Source organism: Anas acuta, chromosome 4, assembly GCF_963932015.1.
Source record: "Anas acuta chromosome 4, bAnaAcu1.1, whole genome shotgun sequence".
Classification (NCBI taxonomy): Eukaryota; Metazoa; Chordata; class Aves; order Anseriformes; family Anatidae; genus Anas; species Anas acuta.
This window is the reverse complement of record NC_088982.1, coordinates 76,413,988-76,427,769: the sequence shown is the minus strand read 5'-3', so window position 1 is coordinate 76,427,769 and position 13,782 is coordinate 76,413,988. Positions and strand designations below refer to the sequence as shown.

At 47.0% G+C, this 13,782-nt stretch overlaps 1 long non-coding RNA gene across 1 annotated transcript; it reads right to left on the bottom strand.

The window, feature by feature from the left end:
• Positions 1–11,482: 11,482 nt before the first annotated feature.
• LOC137856571 (uncharacterized) lies at positions 11,483–12,765 on the bottom strand. The gene is made up of 2 exons (XR_011096595.1): positions 12,188–12,765; positions 11,483–12,087 (listed from the first exon to the last, which is right to left on the bottom strand). It is a non-coding gene; the product is annotated as an uncharacterized lncRNA (long non-coding RNA).
• Positions 12,766–13,782: the final 1,017 nt, after the last annotated feature.

The window sequence follows — 13,782 nt, the reverse complement described above, 5'->3', positions numbered from 1 at the left end:
TGGAATTCTCAGTCAAAAGTTTATTATTTTCATCCAAAAGTTTATGCACTCTGATTCCTCTTGTTTTTCCCTTCTCCCTTTCAAAGGCCAATGATGACTTCAACACCTCAATCTCTTATTTCGAAGCTGTATGTTCCGCATCAGAGATCAGTTTGGGAGCAGGAGTTTGCTGAGCACAAGACAAACAGGCTCCTAACACAGCACAAATTGCACCTTTACCGTTTCTTTGACCAATCATTCATGAAGCCTGACACTGCTCAATGCACTCCACCACTTTTTCCTCATCTTTCCAAAACTTTTGGGCCCACTCCTTCCCCGCCTGGGAAGGGGCACATTTGTATTTTTGCAGAAGTTTATCCATAGCAATCCTGCCGACTACGCCAATTTTACTGTCGCGTTAAGGGGTGTAGCTGATTAACCGTTACGGGCCTGGTTGGATTCAGAGTACTGAACCAGTCGGACATTCACCAAAAACACGTTAACCGTCTGGGGGTCCCGTCAGACATTCACCAAAAACGCATTAACGGTCTGGGGGTCTGGTTGGATTCAGAGCACTGAACTATCACGGATAACCACCTAGTTGCACTTAATGAGAGCTATCACAATGCAATCAAGTATGGTTTATTACAGCAACAGATAATCATGTTCTTTTGGATTGCCAGCGATAGTGACTGTCTGCAAAAGCAAGCTAGTATGCATGAAATACACAGGTGTTATAGGTGTTACAGATGTTACAGGTGTTACAGGTGTTACAGGTGCACAGCCTAGAAACAAACACTTTAAAAGGATCAAAGACACTATAGAGATTTATAAGCAAGTATTTAGATGTCACCCAAAGGCGTCCCAATGGGGGGGGAAGAGAGGCTCAGCCCGTCGACTGATCCCAGGAGTCAGGAGGTCCTAAGGATGTTGTATGTCCTCGGGATGGTATCTCCCCTGACGGTGGTATCTTCCCCAACATCCCCTCTCTCGGGCCAGTTTATATTATTTTCTATCTTTTAGGTGAAGCTTGAGTGGCTCTCGTCAAGCATATCTGAGTTATGATAGGTGTAAAGGTTTCCCGTCTCCTTTTAAAGTAATAGGCTCCGAGAAATTCAGGGCGCATGCTCAGTGAGGGGTGGTCACACCTTGGAGGCAGGTAGCTTTTGGGATGGAGGTGTGTTTTGGTATTATAATGATATTATAATGAGCAAAAAGTACACTAGAGTACAGCATTTGTCAAAACATGACAGGTCTTTGGCTCAGGGTGGCAAAAAGTGCAGCTTTGTGCACAAGAACAATTGAGGCCCCACCTGATTACAGAGCCTAGCCATGGTGTCTCCACTCCACTCCACGCTCCGTGCTGTTCCTTAGGGCTAGCACACCAAGTTTCCCCAGCGCGATAGCATCTAAGGTTGGGAGCCTAGGGAACGCTCAGATAATGCAGTTATGCCCTACCCTGAAAGCCTCTTCAATGCTGTACCTTTTCCTTAAAAATGTGAATGTTAGTTTTATTTTCCTAGTTACTTCAGGCAATTACACCACATAATCCATCCCATGACTATAGTCACTCAAGCTTCACGATGGTTGGAATATGTCGGGGCTATCACATACATTCTCGGGATGAGGTTTATCGAGTGTATGTACATTGTGTAGGGATGCTAAATGTTTCATCATAAACCAGAGTTTAATATACAAACTAATTGTCAGTATGAAACATAATACAGTGAGTATTAGCAGAACGATAACAGGGTGAAGCATCTTGTTGAAGATTGCCTTGGCAGCTGGCGACCATCCAAACAAAGTGTCCCACCAACGGTGTCTCTCATCTCTCTTTACTCTTTCCATCACTCAATGTATTTCTTGTGCATCATGATGGACAGTAATCAGAGTCTTTTGTCCATTTTCTCAGACTTGTGTCATCAGCTGCTTCAGGTCCTCATGTACCAGCAATTTCTTCACCAAGGTGAGGTTCATTCCAATAGGATGTATCTCAAAGTGGCAAGTATTTTGCTCAGTGTCAAGACAAATGTCTTGAGATTCCAGCGTGTTACTTTCACAGATGAAACCTTTTTGTTCACGCACAATGCATGCATTTACATCAATTGTTTGCCACTTTCCTCCCTTTTGATGGGCCCATACTTTATGCTCTTTAGGATAAAGTATAGTTCCATTATGATTGAGTCCTAATGCAATGATTGGCTATACATTGTATACGGTGGCATTACTTATAGTAAGTATAAAGGCAACAATTTGATCATTTTCTGCATAATGGATAAAGTTGACTAATTGCCACCATGCTTGAAATTCTTTTTCAAATTCTGCAGCATTATCCCAAATCAATTTTCGAATTTCAGTGGGCAAAGTTCCTCTTCGCCCACTCTAATAATAGCTGCTGCTACAGATTGTATCCATAACTGCACTTGGATACAGCTCAAGGCAAGGGAGGTATTGCCTTGGCTTTTTCCAAGGGCATTTACAATTAATTGCTGATATAGAAGCCATTGATTTGCTCGTAAAGCCAGTAAGGATGATTTTGATTGGTTGTTCCAGTTTCTGTAGTCAGAAACTAACCCTAACCGTAACCCTAACCGTAACCCTAACCCCTGCCCGCAGATCTAAACGTAACCCTAACTCAAACCCAAACCCTAACCCTAACGGCTGCCCACGGATCTAACCCTAACGACCCTAACCCTAATCTAACCCTAATCCGCGCAGATCTAACCCTAACGACCCTAGCCCCCACCCCCTAACCCTAATGACCCTAACCCTAACCCAAACCCAACCCTGACCCTAAACCTAATCCAAACCCTAACCCTAACCCCACCCAACCCCAAACCCTAACGACCCTAACCCCAACCCCCACCCCCTAACCCTAAACCCTTAACCCTAACCCCCAACCCCAAACCCTAACACCAACCCTCACCCAAACCCCCAACCCCAAACCCCAACCCCCAACCCCAAACCCTAACACCAACCCTCACCCAAACCCCCAACCCCAAACCCCAACCCCAACCCGCGCAGATCTAACGCCCTAACCCCCACGCCCTAACCCCAAACCCTTAACCCTAACCCCCTAACCCCAAACCCTAACACCAACCCTCACCACCCTAACAACCCTAACCCCACCCCCTAACCCTAACCCATGCGGATCTAACCCCCACCCCCTAACCCCAACCCTAAACCCTAACCCCCTAACCCCAAACCCTAACACCAACCCTCACCCAAACCCCCAACCCTAACCCCAAACTCTAACCCTAGTTCCCGAGAACTACATCTCCCAGCATGCTCTGGGCACCCAACATGGCCTCCCGGAAGTCTGGAGTCCCAGAACTACATCCCCCGGCATGCTCTGGGCAACAAACATGGCCTCCCGGACGTTCGGAGTCCGAGAACTACATTTCCCAGCATGCTCTGGGCACCCAACATGGCCTCCCGGAAGCCCGGTGCCGGAAAACTACGCCTACCAGCATTCCCCAGGCAGCTGGCTTGACCAATCACAGGCCGAGTGTTGGAGAATTACATTTACCAGCACTCACTGTAACCCAAGCACTTACTGCCCTTTCAGAAAAGCCTCAAGCCCTAACACTAAAAAACTTCGAAACCCCTACAGGCCTAACCCAAACTATTTACCACACTAAACCCCTGAAGTCCTATGCCTAAAAGCCCTAACCCAAACACTTAGGACGCTCAAAACCCAAACCCAAGACATTAGGATACTCAAAGCCCTAAACAACAAAATTAGAACACTTGAAGCCCTAACCCCAAAATTCAGATGCTCAAAACCCAAAGCCAACCCAAAACAGTAGGATGCTCAAAACCCTAACTCTAAACATAAGGACGCTCAAAACACAAACCAAAACCCTAAACTTTAGGACGCTCTAAACACAGACTGAAAACATTAAGACACACAAAACTCTAACCCAAAAATTAAGATGCTTAAAACCCAAAGCCCTAATCCAAAACATTAGGACGCTCAACACCATAACCCAAAACCTAAGATGCTTAAAACCCAAAGCCAACCCAAAGCAGTAGGATGTGCAAAGCCCTAACCCAAAACAGTAGGACGCTCAAAACCCAAACCCTGGAGAACCTAACCTGAAAAAAAAAAAAAAAAAAAAAAAAAAAAAAAAAAACACTAACCCTAAGTAACTGACCAAAAATAAAACCCTAGGACCCTAACACTAAAAAACCTATCAACACTACAACCCAAAAATTCTAAAACCCTAACACAATAACCCTGAAACCCTTAAAACCCTAACTGTTAAAACTCCAACCCAGTTATACACTAGTTACCTCCCTTAAAGGATATAGAGAAGCTCTCTCAGATACGGCAGTCCTACTTCTCCTGCATGCAGCCAGAGGTCGGTCTCATTCTGGTGCTGATGGTGGTGGAAGCAGGGGCAACGGTGGTACTGCTAGAGATACCACAGCCACCGGAGGTGGATTGTTAGGATATGGAGATGGTAGGTTATCCAACAGCTCCCGTTTATTTTCTTTTTCTTTTTCCTGTTCTTCTTCAAACTTCTTTTCTGCTTTTAGTGTAAATATTGAGGCTGGAAAAGGACATGAAGTCCTCCTGATCCATAATCCTGCATAATCACTTTCTTCCCAGCAAAAAGGTTCTTTCGAATTAACATGTGTATTTCAGGCCTGACAAATACAGTCTTCAAAGGATCCAAAAACAGACCAAAAGACGTGATCTTAAAGGCTCCTTTGGCCATTCTATCACACAATACTGGACTGTTTTTTTATTTACCTTTTCCTTTTCTGGGGCCCCTATCGTTCCAATTTCTAACTGTTATTCCTAATGGACTTTCTGGTGGTATGTCTGGTAATTTGCTCCCTTTCTTCTGGTCCCTGGTCTTCAATTTTGTCTGACCCATCCAGGAATTTTACTGTGGCAATTCCCACAGCCCTTGGTTACCTTAGTAAGAGTGTCTTACAGAGGGTTTAAGATCTATCACGCACCCACAAATCCTATAGGAATTGCTTTGGTCCTTCACCGGCCAAGTCCCTCGCGGGAGATTGGAACCGCGGTTAGAAGTCCTCCACAATCGCTTCAGAACTAAATTCTGTCTCAGTCACACTCTTACACACACAGGCAACCAAATCCCACTCAACAGAACAGTATACGCTTTAAACGCTGCGACTGGGTTGTCTTCAGTTGGATCTTCACACGCAGCATTACGGGCAAAATATAGTGCTGCAACCAGCAAGGGAGGTGAAAAAAAAAATCAAAACCTTTGCTTACCTTTATTCAGGTTCAAGATGCCATTAGTCCCGACCCGACTCGAACAGCAGCCACCACATGGTGGGCCGCCTCTCCTAGATCAAATAAGAATTCAGGAACCAAAGCCCTCCTGGACGAGCCCCCAGTTGTCAAACATGACTGGGTCCCAAATTCGATTGCAATTACAGTTTACAATTTATTAAATGAAGAGAGGTAAGCGAGAAGTTACTTGCAAACAGATATATTGTGCCAGCTGCCCTTCAGTACGTGCCCAGAGGCAGACCGGATGTCTTTGCCAAAACAGTCCGGACAATGTATTAGTACACCCATGCACTGCCACGTTAGCTGTCATCACTAACTGCCAGGCAGGACAGCTCCAGACCAAACACATACACACAGGCACGCCACAAACACTTTCTGGATTTTAAGTGCTTGGAATTCACTTAATATTTAGTAGAGGTTGCTGGCTCACTGTTTTTTGGGATGGTGAGATACTCATCTGGTTTTGAGCTATATTTGAATCTCTATATGTATAAAACCACTTGTGTAACTCTCCAGAAGACTAAAACCAGCTGGATTGCATGCTACAAGTGGCTTGACAGTCTAGGTGCAGTATTACCAAGAGACTGACCAGGGTCACGTCAGGCTTATCTTTTTCATCTGCAAAGGGTAAATCTGTGATTACCCCTGCTGGGGCTGCTGTGTGTGCATGTCTTTTTGGCTTTTGCGGAGCTCAGTTTTTTTGTTTGCTTGTTTGTTTTTGTGTGTGTGTATATTCTTACTTTTTTTTTTTTTTTTTTGAGGGGCAAAAAGTGTATATGCTGATCATGGTTGGCAGGAGGAGGTGGGGAGCTGCTCAGGACTGGTAGGTTTGGTTTCTAGGAGTGTGTGGCATCCTTCCTGTGCGATGCGACTGATTGTTGGGTGAGAACGTGCCAGCTTGCTTGTCTTAAGCAATGTAGCTTGTGTAGTGTGTGTTGTGTGGCCCGGACAGAGTTTGCTGTGGTGCTGTGAGCGAAGAATGTAAGTTAGCTGGTGAGCAGCTGAAGTAACGGAGCTGGGAAGAGAGAGGTATTGCAGCAGGTATGCTGTGGCTGTGAGGAGCCTCAGTGTGCTTTTCTCTTGTTTCTACAGGTGCTTCTTGCAGTTATGGACAGGGAAGGGAAATCCTCAAGTCAAGGAGTAGTGAGGGAAGGTGAGTGCTGTAAGGCTGGTCATCCCTTATCCGAAGTGAAGGGAAGACGCTCAAGTGTTTCCCTCTGAGGGTTTGAGGTGAGGCTGTTTGGGACAGAGGAGCAGTGTGGCAGGTGGTTGCTTGCAAACACAGTGGTCATTTTGTCCTTTTATGTTCCCAGGTGGTGTGGGTGATGCTGGATGCTCCTTTTGAGTGTGGACCTACATTGCAGGTACAGTCCAAGTACAGAGGCAAGCTTTTCTTTTTCTTTCACAAGTGTCTCACGCAGGCTCAAAGGAGCAAACTGCACTCTGAAGAGCTGTGTAAGAAGAGGGGCTGGTCGTGAGCTGGGTTGGAGCAGAATGGCCAAGTAGCACAAGGTGACTATGAAAGGTGTCTGTCTTGCTTTGTGGGTGCTGTTGCAGGCTCTCCACAGAAGTGGCTGAGGATTTGAGATAGGGTCAGAGAGCGTCAAGGAGCGGCACGTGCAGGGATGGTTTCCAAGTGTTGCGGTGGCTTTCTCTTCTTCCCATGGGGGGCAGGCAAGCAGCTGAGGTACAGGAGGGGATGAGAGTAACTGTCCCAAGGGTGCTGTGGCTTTTGCTGCTGCGGTTGCTTTCTCTCCTGTTTATGAGGTGCCACAGACAAGGTGGGCTGAGATAGCCTTTAGAGTAGGAGGAAAGCAGGTCACTGGAATGCTGCGTGGTTCCTGAGAAAGGTGTTGTGTAGGAAAAAGGTTGTCTGGCGTGGTAGTTCCTGATGTCGGTCATCTTTGGTAGGCAAAGAGGTGCCCGAAGCCCTGTCCTGTGTAGCCTGAGCATGCCTCGCTGAGGATGAAGCCTGCTTTCCAGCAGTTCCCAAAACTGTGTTGAAGCTGAAATGCTGTTGTCCTGGTTTCAGTTAGAACAGAGGGCACATTTTAGCGCGGCGCCACCCGGGCACATTTCTCAGGTAAAGCTACTGAGCTGCTGAGGTAAAGGAGCTGGGAACAGAGAGGTATTGCACAATAGTATGTGTCATAAATTGTAGTCAGAGTTGCGGAGCAGGTGTGTGTCAGATTACATGCCTCAAGAGGCTTGACCACGTTGGTGCAGTATTACCAAGAGACTGAGCAGGTTCTCCTTTTTCATCTGCAAAGTGTAAGTCTGTGATTACTCCTGCCGGGGCTGCTATGCATTCATGGCCTTTTGGCATTTGTGGACTTCAGGGTGGTTTTCTTATTTGTATGGCTCTGGTCTCTGTGTTTGAGTCCTCAGCAAGGAGCTGTACTGTTTGTGTGTCCATCGTAGATGTCACCTTCTCTCTCTGTTTTTTGTAGCCCAGGGCATAGGCACAGAAACTTGAACGAAGCATGAGAGTGAGTGGACAGCAGTGGGGTCCCCGAGTTGTTCGGTGGACTGTGTTAGTCTGCTTCATCTGTCGGGCCGGCTTTGCAAGTGCCTTGTGATAGCAGAGTATGTCTCCTGCCACATTTCTGAGGCATGCCATACGTCAGCAGTTCCAGTTCCTGAAATGCTGGAGGTGCTCAGAGCGCAAGAGGAGCTGGGAGCACAATGCATCTCCTTGGGATGTTAGGTGAGCGAAGCAGTGGTACTGGGTTGGGGTACATGGCTCTGGGACTTCTTGGCTGTTGAGGTAGGGAAGGAAAGAAGAGGAGTAGGTATAGACTGTTTTGTGGATTGTCACATTTGTCTGTTCATTCTCCTTGGTCTAAGCCCCATGACCTTGGCTCGGCACACTGAATGGAAGTGCTAAGCCTGGATCGGGAAGGTGAGTGGTGAAAAGTTGGAAAACGGGTATTGTTTTTGGTGTAGAAGTCTCTTGATGCACCTCTGGGTGACTCCTCTCTTTCAGGGACAAAGAAGGTACTGGGAACATCCTAGCTGGCCTCTGTGGTCCACAATGAGGATGGTTTCTGAGCCCTGAGAATTAAGTCCAGGGGCAAATACTGTGTGTTGGGGAGTGTTTGGCAGGGGGAGATGGGAAGTTTTCTAGAGGGTGTCTATCTGATTTCAGTAGCGGAGCAGGTCAGTTGACTACTACTTTGTTTCTGAGCAGGGTGTTTCACTGGAAGAAATTTGGCTGGTGTGCTGGTGCATGATGGCACTTTATTTCTGCTGGTGAAGAGGAGCCTTGTGCCTGAAGCAATGCCCTGGCTAGCCTTTGTGTTCCTTGGTGAGGATGGAACGTGCCTCCCAGCATTCCCAAGCTAAGTTGGGGGGAGGGGCAAGTGCTATGTTTAAGTTGGGGTTGTGAATGGACTCATAGGGCGAGGGTCTGTGCTTTTAAGTCATTGCTTTGGATGGCGCCTTTCAGGATCGATCAGGTCAGGCAGAGAGATTATGTGTGGGGAGTTCTGTCACGTACAGCGTGAGCGCGTGCCAGGCAGGGCAGTCCCAGCTTGTCATCTGTGTTCTGTGTTGTCTGTGCTGTACTGTGCTGTTGCTCTTGGTGCTCGGCAGGCCCTGGGGAAGCCATCCTGAGGGTTTTGAACACTTGACCTTATCGGAATAATGCTGATGTTCAATTGGGAGCTGAGCACCTCTCATCTTGCAGTGGAAGCTTAAAGGAATCACTTCTGTGTGTGTAATACTTCTTTGTATCAAACGTTTCTTGATATGATCAACATATGTTACATGCTCCTCAGGTCTTGATATCCGCATTTCCTTCTTCCACTGGACAGATTAGATAGGCAACTTGGAAGCCACACCAAAGTTCCTAAATGCTTGTTTCATCATCATAGGGCTGATGCGAGCATTTGTCTTGCAGTCGCTGCTTGAAGTGCAGATCTGTTTCAGGTCTTGTGCATCATACTCGGTTTGAGATCATGTCTGTTTCCATCCTCACTCTTGCAGAAGACATCTGGGCCGCATCAGGAGCTCTTGCTTGGGAATTGATTTCCTAAGTGTCGTCTTATGGGGTTTTCACTCCCCATCCTTCTGGTCTCTTGTCTTGAAGGCAGGCTTTTTAGGCCTCCATCATCCCAGTTCTGGCAGTTGCTTCCAATTGCATGTTGTGACATTTGAGTCTCTCCTAGGGTCTGCTGCAGAGCACCTATTCTGACTTGCTGTTGCCATAGGGCTTCCCTCTGGGGGTCACTTTTTCTTGCGCCTTGTGTTGTGTGGTTTTATACATACTGAGATTCAAATATAGCTCAAAACCAGAAGAGTATCCCACCATCCCAAAAAACAGTGAGCCAGCAACCTCTACTAAATATTAAGTGAATTCCAAGCACTTAAAATCCAGAAATCCATAGACTCCAGCGTGCCTAAAGAACCCTGCAACTGACTGAAGGAAAATCAAAGCACTTACCCCAAAGAGCAGCCCAGGCAGAAAGAGCTCTCTGATGGCATGCCTGGGGCTCATATATCATTTGGCCCCACCCAGCACCCAAACCCAATCACCTGGGAAAGGGGAGGGGCAAAGCACATGAAAGTAGGAAGAGAGCAGGACCAGCTGTTTTTTGTTTTAGTTTGGTTTATTTCTTTATTATTATTATTATTATTATTATTATTAAATCTGCTTTACTGGAACAACATGCACAGAGCAGACAAGACACCTGGGGTGTTTCTAGAAGCAACATTCGTGATGCTTTTTCTGTAGCTTTTAATGTTGAAAGGACAATACAACCTGGCAAGTAACTGGAACTTTTTCAAATAGAATTAGCTCAAACATGTTCATCATCACCTGCAGAAACAGAGAACCAGCATTCACTAGCATGCCAGCCCTGACACTCACCTCCTCCACAACGCTGACTACTACTGATGCAATACCTCTCTGTTCCCAGCTCCTTTACCTCAGCTGCTCACTAGCTTTACCTGAGAAATGTGCCCAGACGGCGCCGTGCTAAAATGTAAACAGACTTATTCTTTAGAGATGAAGAAGGTGACACTGATCACTCTCTTCGCATTACTGCACTTATGCGGTCAAGGAAGTTTACCCCATGGTTTCCCAAAAACAATGTACCTGGCAACCCCTCATAAACATACTTCTGATATGCAAATTCAAGGACACTTGAATTTACTAGAATTGACTAGAAGGCTGCGAGGTCTAAAGACTCGACAGACAGCAAAACCACAGGCAAAAGCTCCAGAAATATAACAAACTGTCCCTAAACCTGAAACAGACTACCCCTTACATGCCCACTGCTGCCATCCCAAAAAACAGTGAGCCAGCAACCTCTACTAAATATCCCTCTGTTAAATGAATTCCCAGCACTTAAAATCCAGATATCCATAGACTCCAGCCTGCCCAAAGAACCCTGCAACTGACGAAGCACTTGAAGAACCGGAGCCCAAATACCACACCTCCCGGCATGCTGCGGGGGCACGAATCATGGCAATTGCTACAGCGTATGCGCATCCTCTCCGCCTGCCGTGCCTCCCTCTCGCCAGCAGGAGGCAGCAGAGAGCGACGAGCCGTGCAGCGCCTCTTCGGCTACAACACCGCTCGCTGTTCGGCCGCCAGGTGGCACCAGGCGCCGCCGCGCCATCCGGCTCCGTGCATGGGTGGAAGCAGAGCGGCAGGCACAGCTTAGGGCAGAGGTTGCCCCTGTGTTGCCATTTTTTTTAAAAAAAACTTTTTGTGTTTTTTTTTTTTTTTTTAATTATTAAGAAGGTCCGGGTATGCTTGGTCCTCATTGCATATTGCAAGAGGAACAGGAACACCTCCTCTGGAGGCTGGAATTGCTCAAAAATTTGTTCTGGAACTTGCCCAAATAAATTCGGTGGCCCTGAGGTAAAACTGTCCATCTCTGTTGTTCCTTCCGCCCCATTTCAGAGTCTTTCCAAAATGAGTGTATCTTTGCTCTCAGGGTCTGAGTGCACCCCATAGCACTGTTATTCCACTGGAAATCAGTCTCGGTTATGCACAAGAACAACCAAGTTCCCGTCTTGTCACAGAGCCTAGCCACAGCACCTCCACTCTGCTCTGCGCTCCGTACTGCTGTTCCTCTTGGAGTCAGCACGCCAGGTTCCCTGGTGTGATCAACATCTAAGGTTGGAGACCTTGAGGTCTTTTGTGTCGTGCAGCTACACTTCACCCTGGAAGCTTCTTCAGCACTATACTGACTTGTGGAAAATGGACTACACAATCAATAAGATTGTAAAGTAGGTATGTTTATTCAGCACTGGGCAGCACAGGGGGTAGTCATGCACACCTGACACAGCAATTTGCCTTGGTAAGAGTTACATATGCATGAAGTTTCACAATACATGTATACATATTCATAACCTGTCCCCGCTTCGTATTAAAATTAGTTCCAAGGAGTTGTTTCCATAAATTCCTCCCATCTGCGCTTGCGCAGTGTATTCTGGTGGTGGTCGTGGGGAGTCGTGGGGATGAAGATTGATGACTCTTCCTCGTCACCACTAGTTGACCTCTTGTCTTTGCGCAGACTCAGTTGCTCCTTGGCTCTTGTCCATCCGCAGGACCAGTTTCTACCAGTTTCTTAAGATAGGCTCATACTCTTCTTAGGAGACTGACCTTGGTAAGGGGCTTCTTGCTTTAGTTAATTTGCACAATGCACCATAGTTAGCAAAGACACTGAGTAGCATCCTAGTTTAATGCTGTCAGTGCTCTATCTCTACTTGATAAGATTCTCCTAACTCCCTCTCTCAGTACCTTTTCTTTAAAACGTTAATATCAGTTTAATTTTCAGGTCACCCAAGGCAATTATTGCCCACAGCAGGGACTATGAATGCTAAGTAGAGGAGAAAATGAGTGTTAAGGGCCTCAAGCATGCCCAAAGAGCATAAGGAGGGCTCCTGAGAGGACAGGGAAACAAAGGGAAAGCTGCTTACCTCTGAGAAGCTGTTCTTGATCGTGCCACGGATGTTTGTCTTGCACCTTTGGAATACATGTACAAGTTTGGGGTCCCTGTATGTTTGAAGGCTTCTTACCTGTGAGAAGACCCCCTGGGCTTTCTTCTGCTAGACGATGGCTTTCCTGGGGACTCGCCACCCCACATGGAGAGATCCCTGCCCAAGCAACTCACGGACTGTGACGCCACACATGTGCAGCCATTCTCAGGAAGACATGCGCGCAGCTTTACAGACTGAATGGCAAATGGCAAGCGTTTCCTTGGGGCCAGTTTTCCATCATCTCCCTCCGTAGGAAAAGGAAACGTCGTCCTGTCAGCTGCTCCTCCTCTCTTAACATTCCTAACAACCCACCACCCCCCGCCCCGATCCCACCTTCCCCTGCTGATTTTGCTCCTCTTGGGTCATTGCCTGCCTCCACCTTGCAGAGCAGCTCCTTCTCATCGAGTTCTCCTTCTGCATCCTGTCACCAGCTGCTCCCATACCACAGTACTCTTGACAGCAACATTAGCTGTTGCTCGGATCTCCTTCCCACTCAGTACCCGCTCTGCAGCTATCCCTATCATATTGTCGTGGTTTAACCCGGCCGGCAGCTAAACACCACGCAGCCGTTCGCTCACCCTCCCCCCTCCCTCTCTGGGACGGGGGAGAGAAATGGAAAGTGAAGCCCGTGAGTTGAGATAAAGACAGTTTAATAAGACAGGAAAATAATAATAACAAAATAATAATAAAATAATAACAATAATAATACAATGGTGATAATAGGAAAGTAATAATAGTATGTACAAACAAGTGATGCACAATGCAATTACTCACCACTCGCTGACCGATGCCCAGCCTAACCCCGAGCAGTCCGGCCCCCCCCCCCCAGCTAGCCACCCCTATATATTGTTTAGCATGACGTCAGATGGTATGGAATACCCCTTTGGCTAGTTTGGGTCACCTGTCCTGGGTCTGTCCCCTCCCAGCTCTTACTGCACCCCCAGCCTGCCCGTTGGCAGGACAGAGCAAAAGGCTGAGATGTCCTTGGCTTAGTATAAGCACTGCTCTGCAACAATTAAAGCATCGGGGTGTTATCAGCACTCTTCTCATCCTAAGCCAAAACACAGCATTCCACCAGCTACTAGGAAGAAAATTAATTCTGTGCTAACTGAAACCAGGACACATATGAATGGCAGACAACCCTGCAGGTCATCCATATCATCCAACGGGCTGAAGGATCCATTTACCCGGAAAGTTTTGATGAGAGATTACAGAAAAAGAGTCACACCTCTGTGCAACGCATTCCCCATTCCAGAGTGATGCAAAGACGTCACAGGCGACCTCCCTGTAACTTTTTCAGATTTGGCAACGGTTTGCGGTGAGTATTATGAAAAATAACATTAGAAAGAGAAGACAGGTAGTCCTGACAAGTTCCCAGAATCAGGAGAACTTGCCCAATCAACCCCAAACCGTTCGCTAGAGTAACTTGTTAGTCCATTTTCTTTCGAAAGCCAAATGAGGAGGTGCACATTCTACTCTTTCGCATCTGCGTTCTTGTTCCAGCTTAACCCAGCAGGTGGCCAGAGCAAATGGCT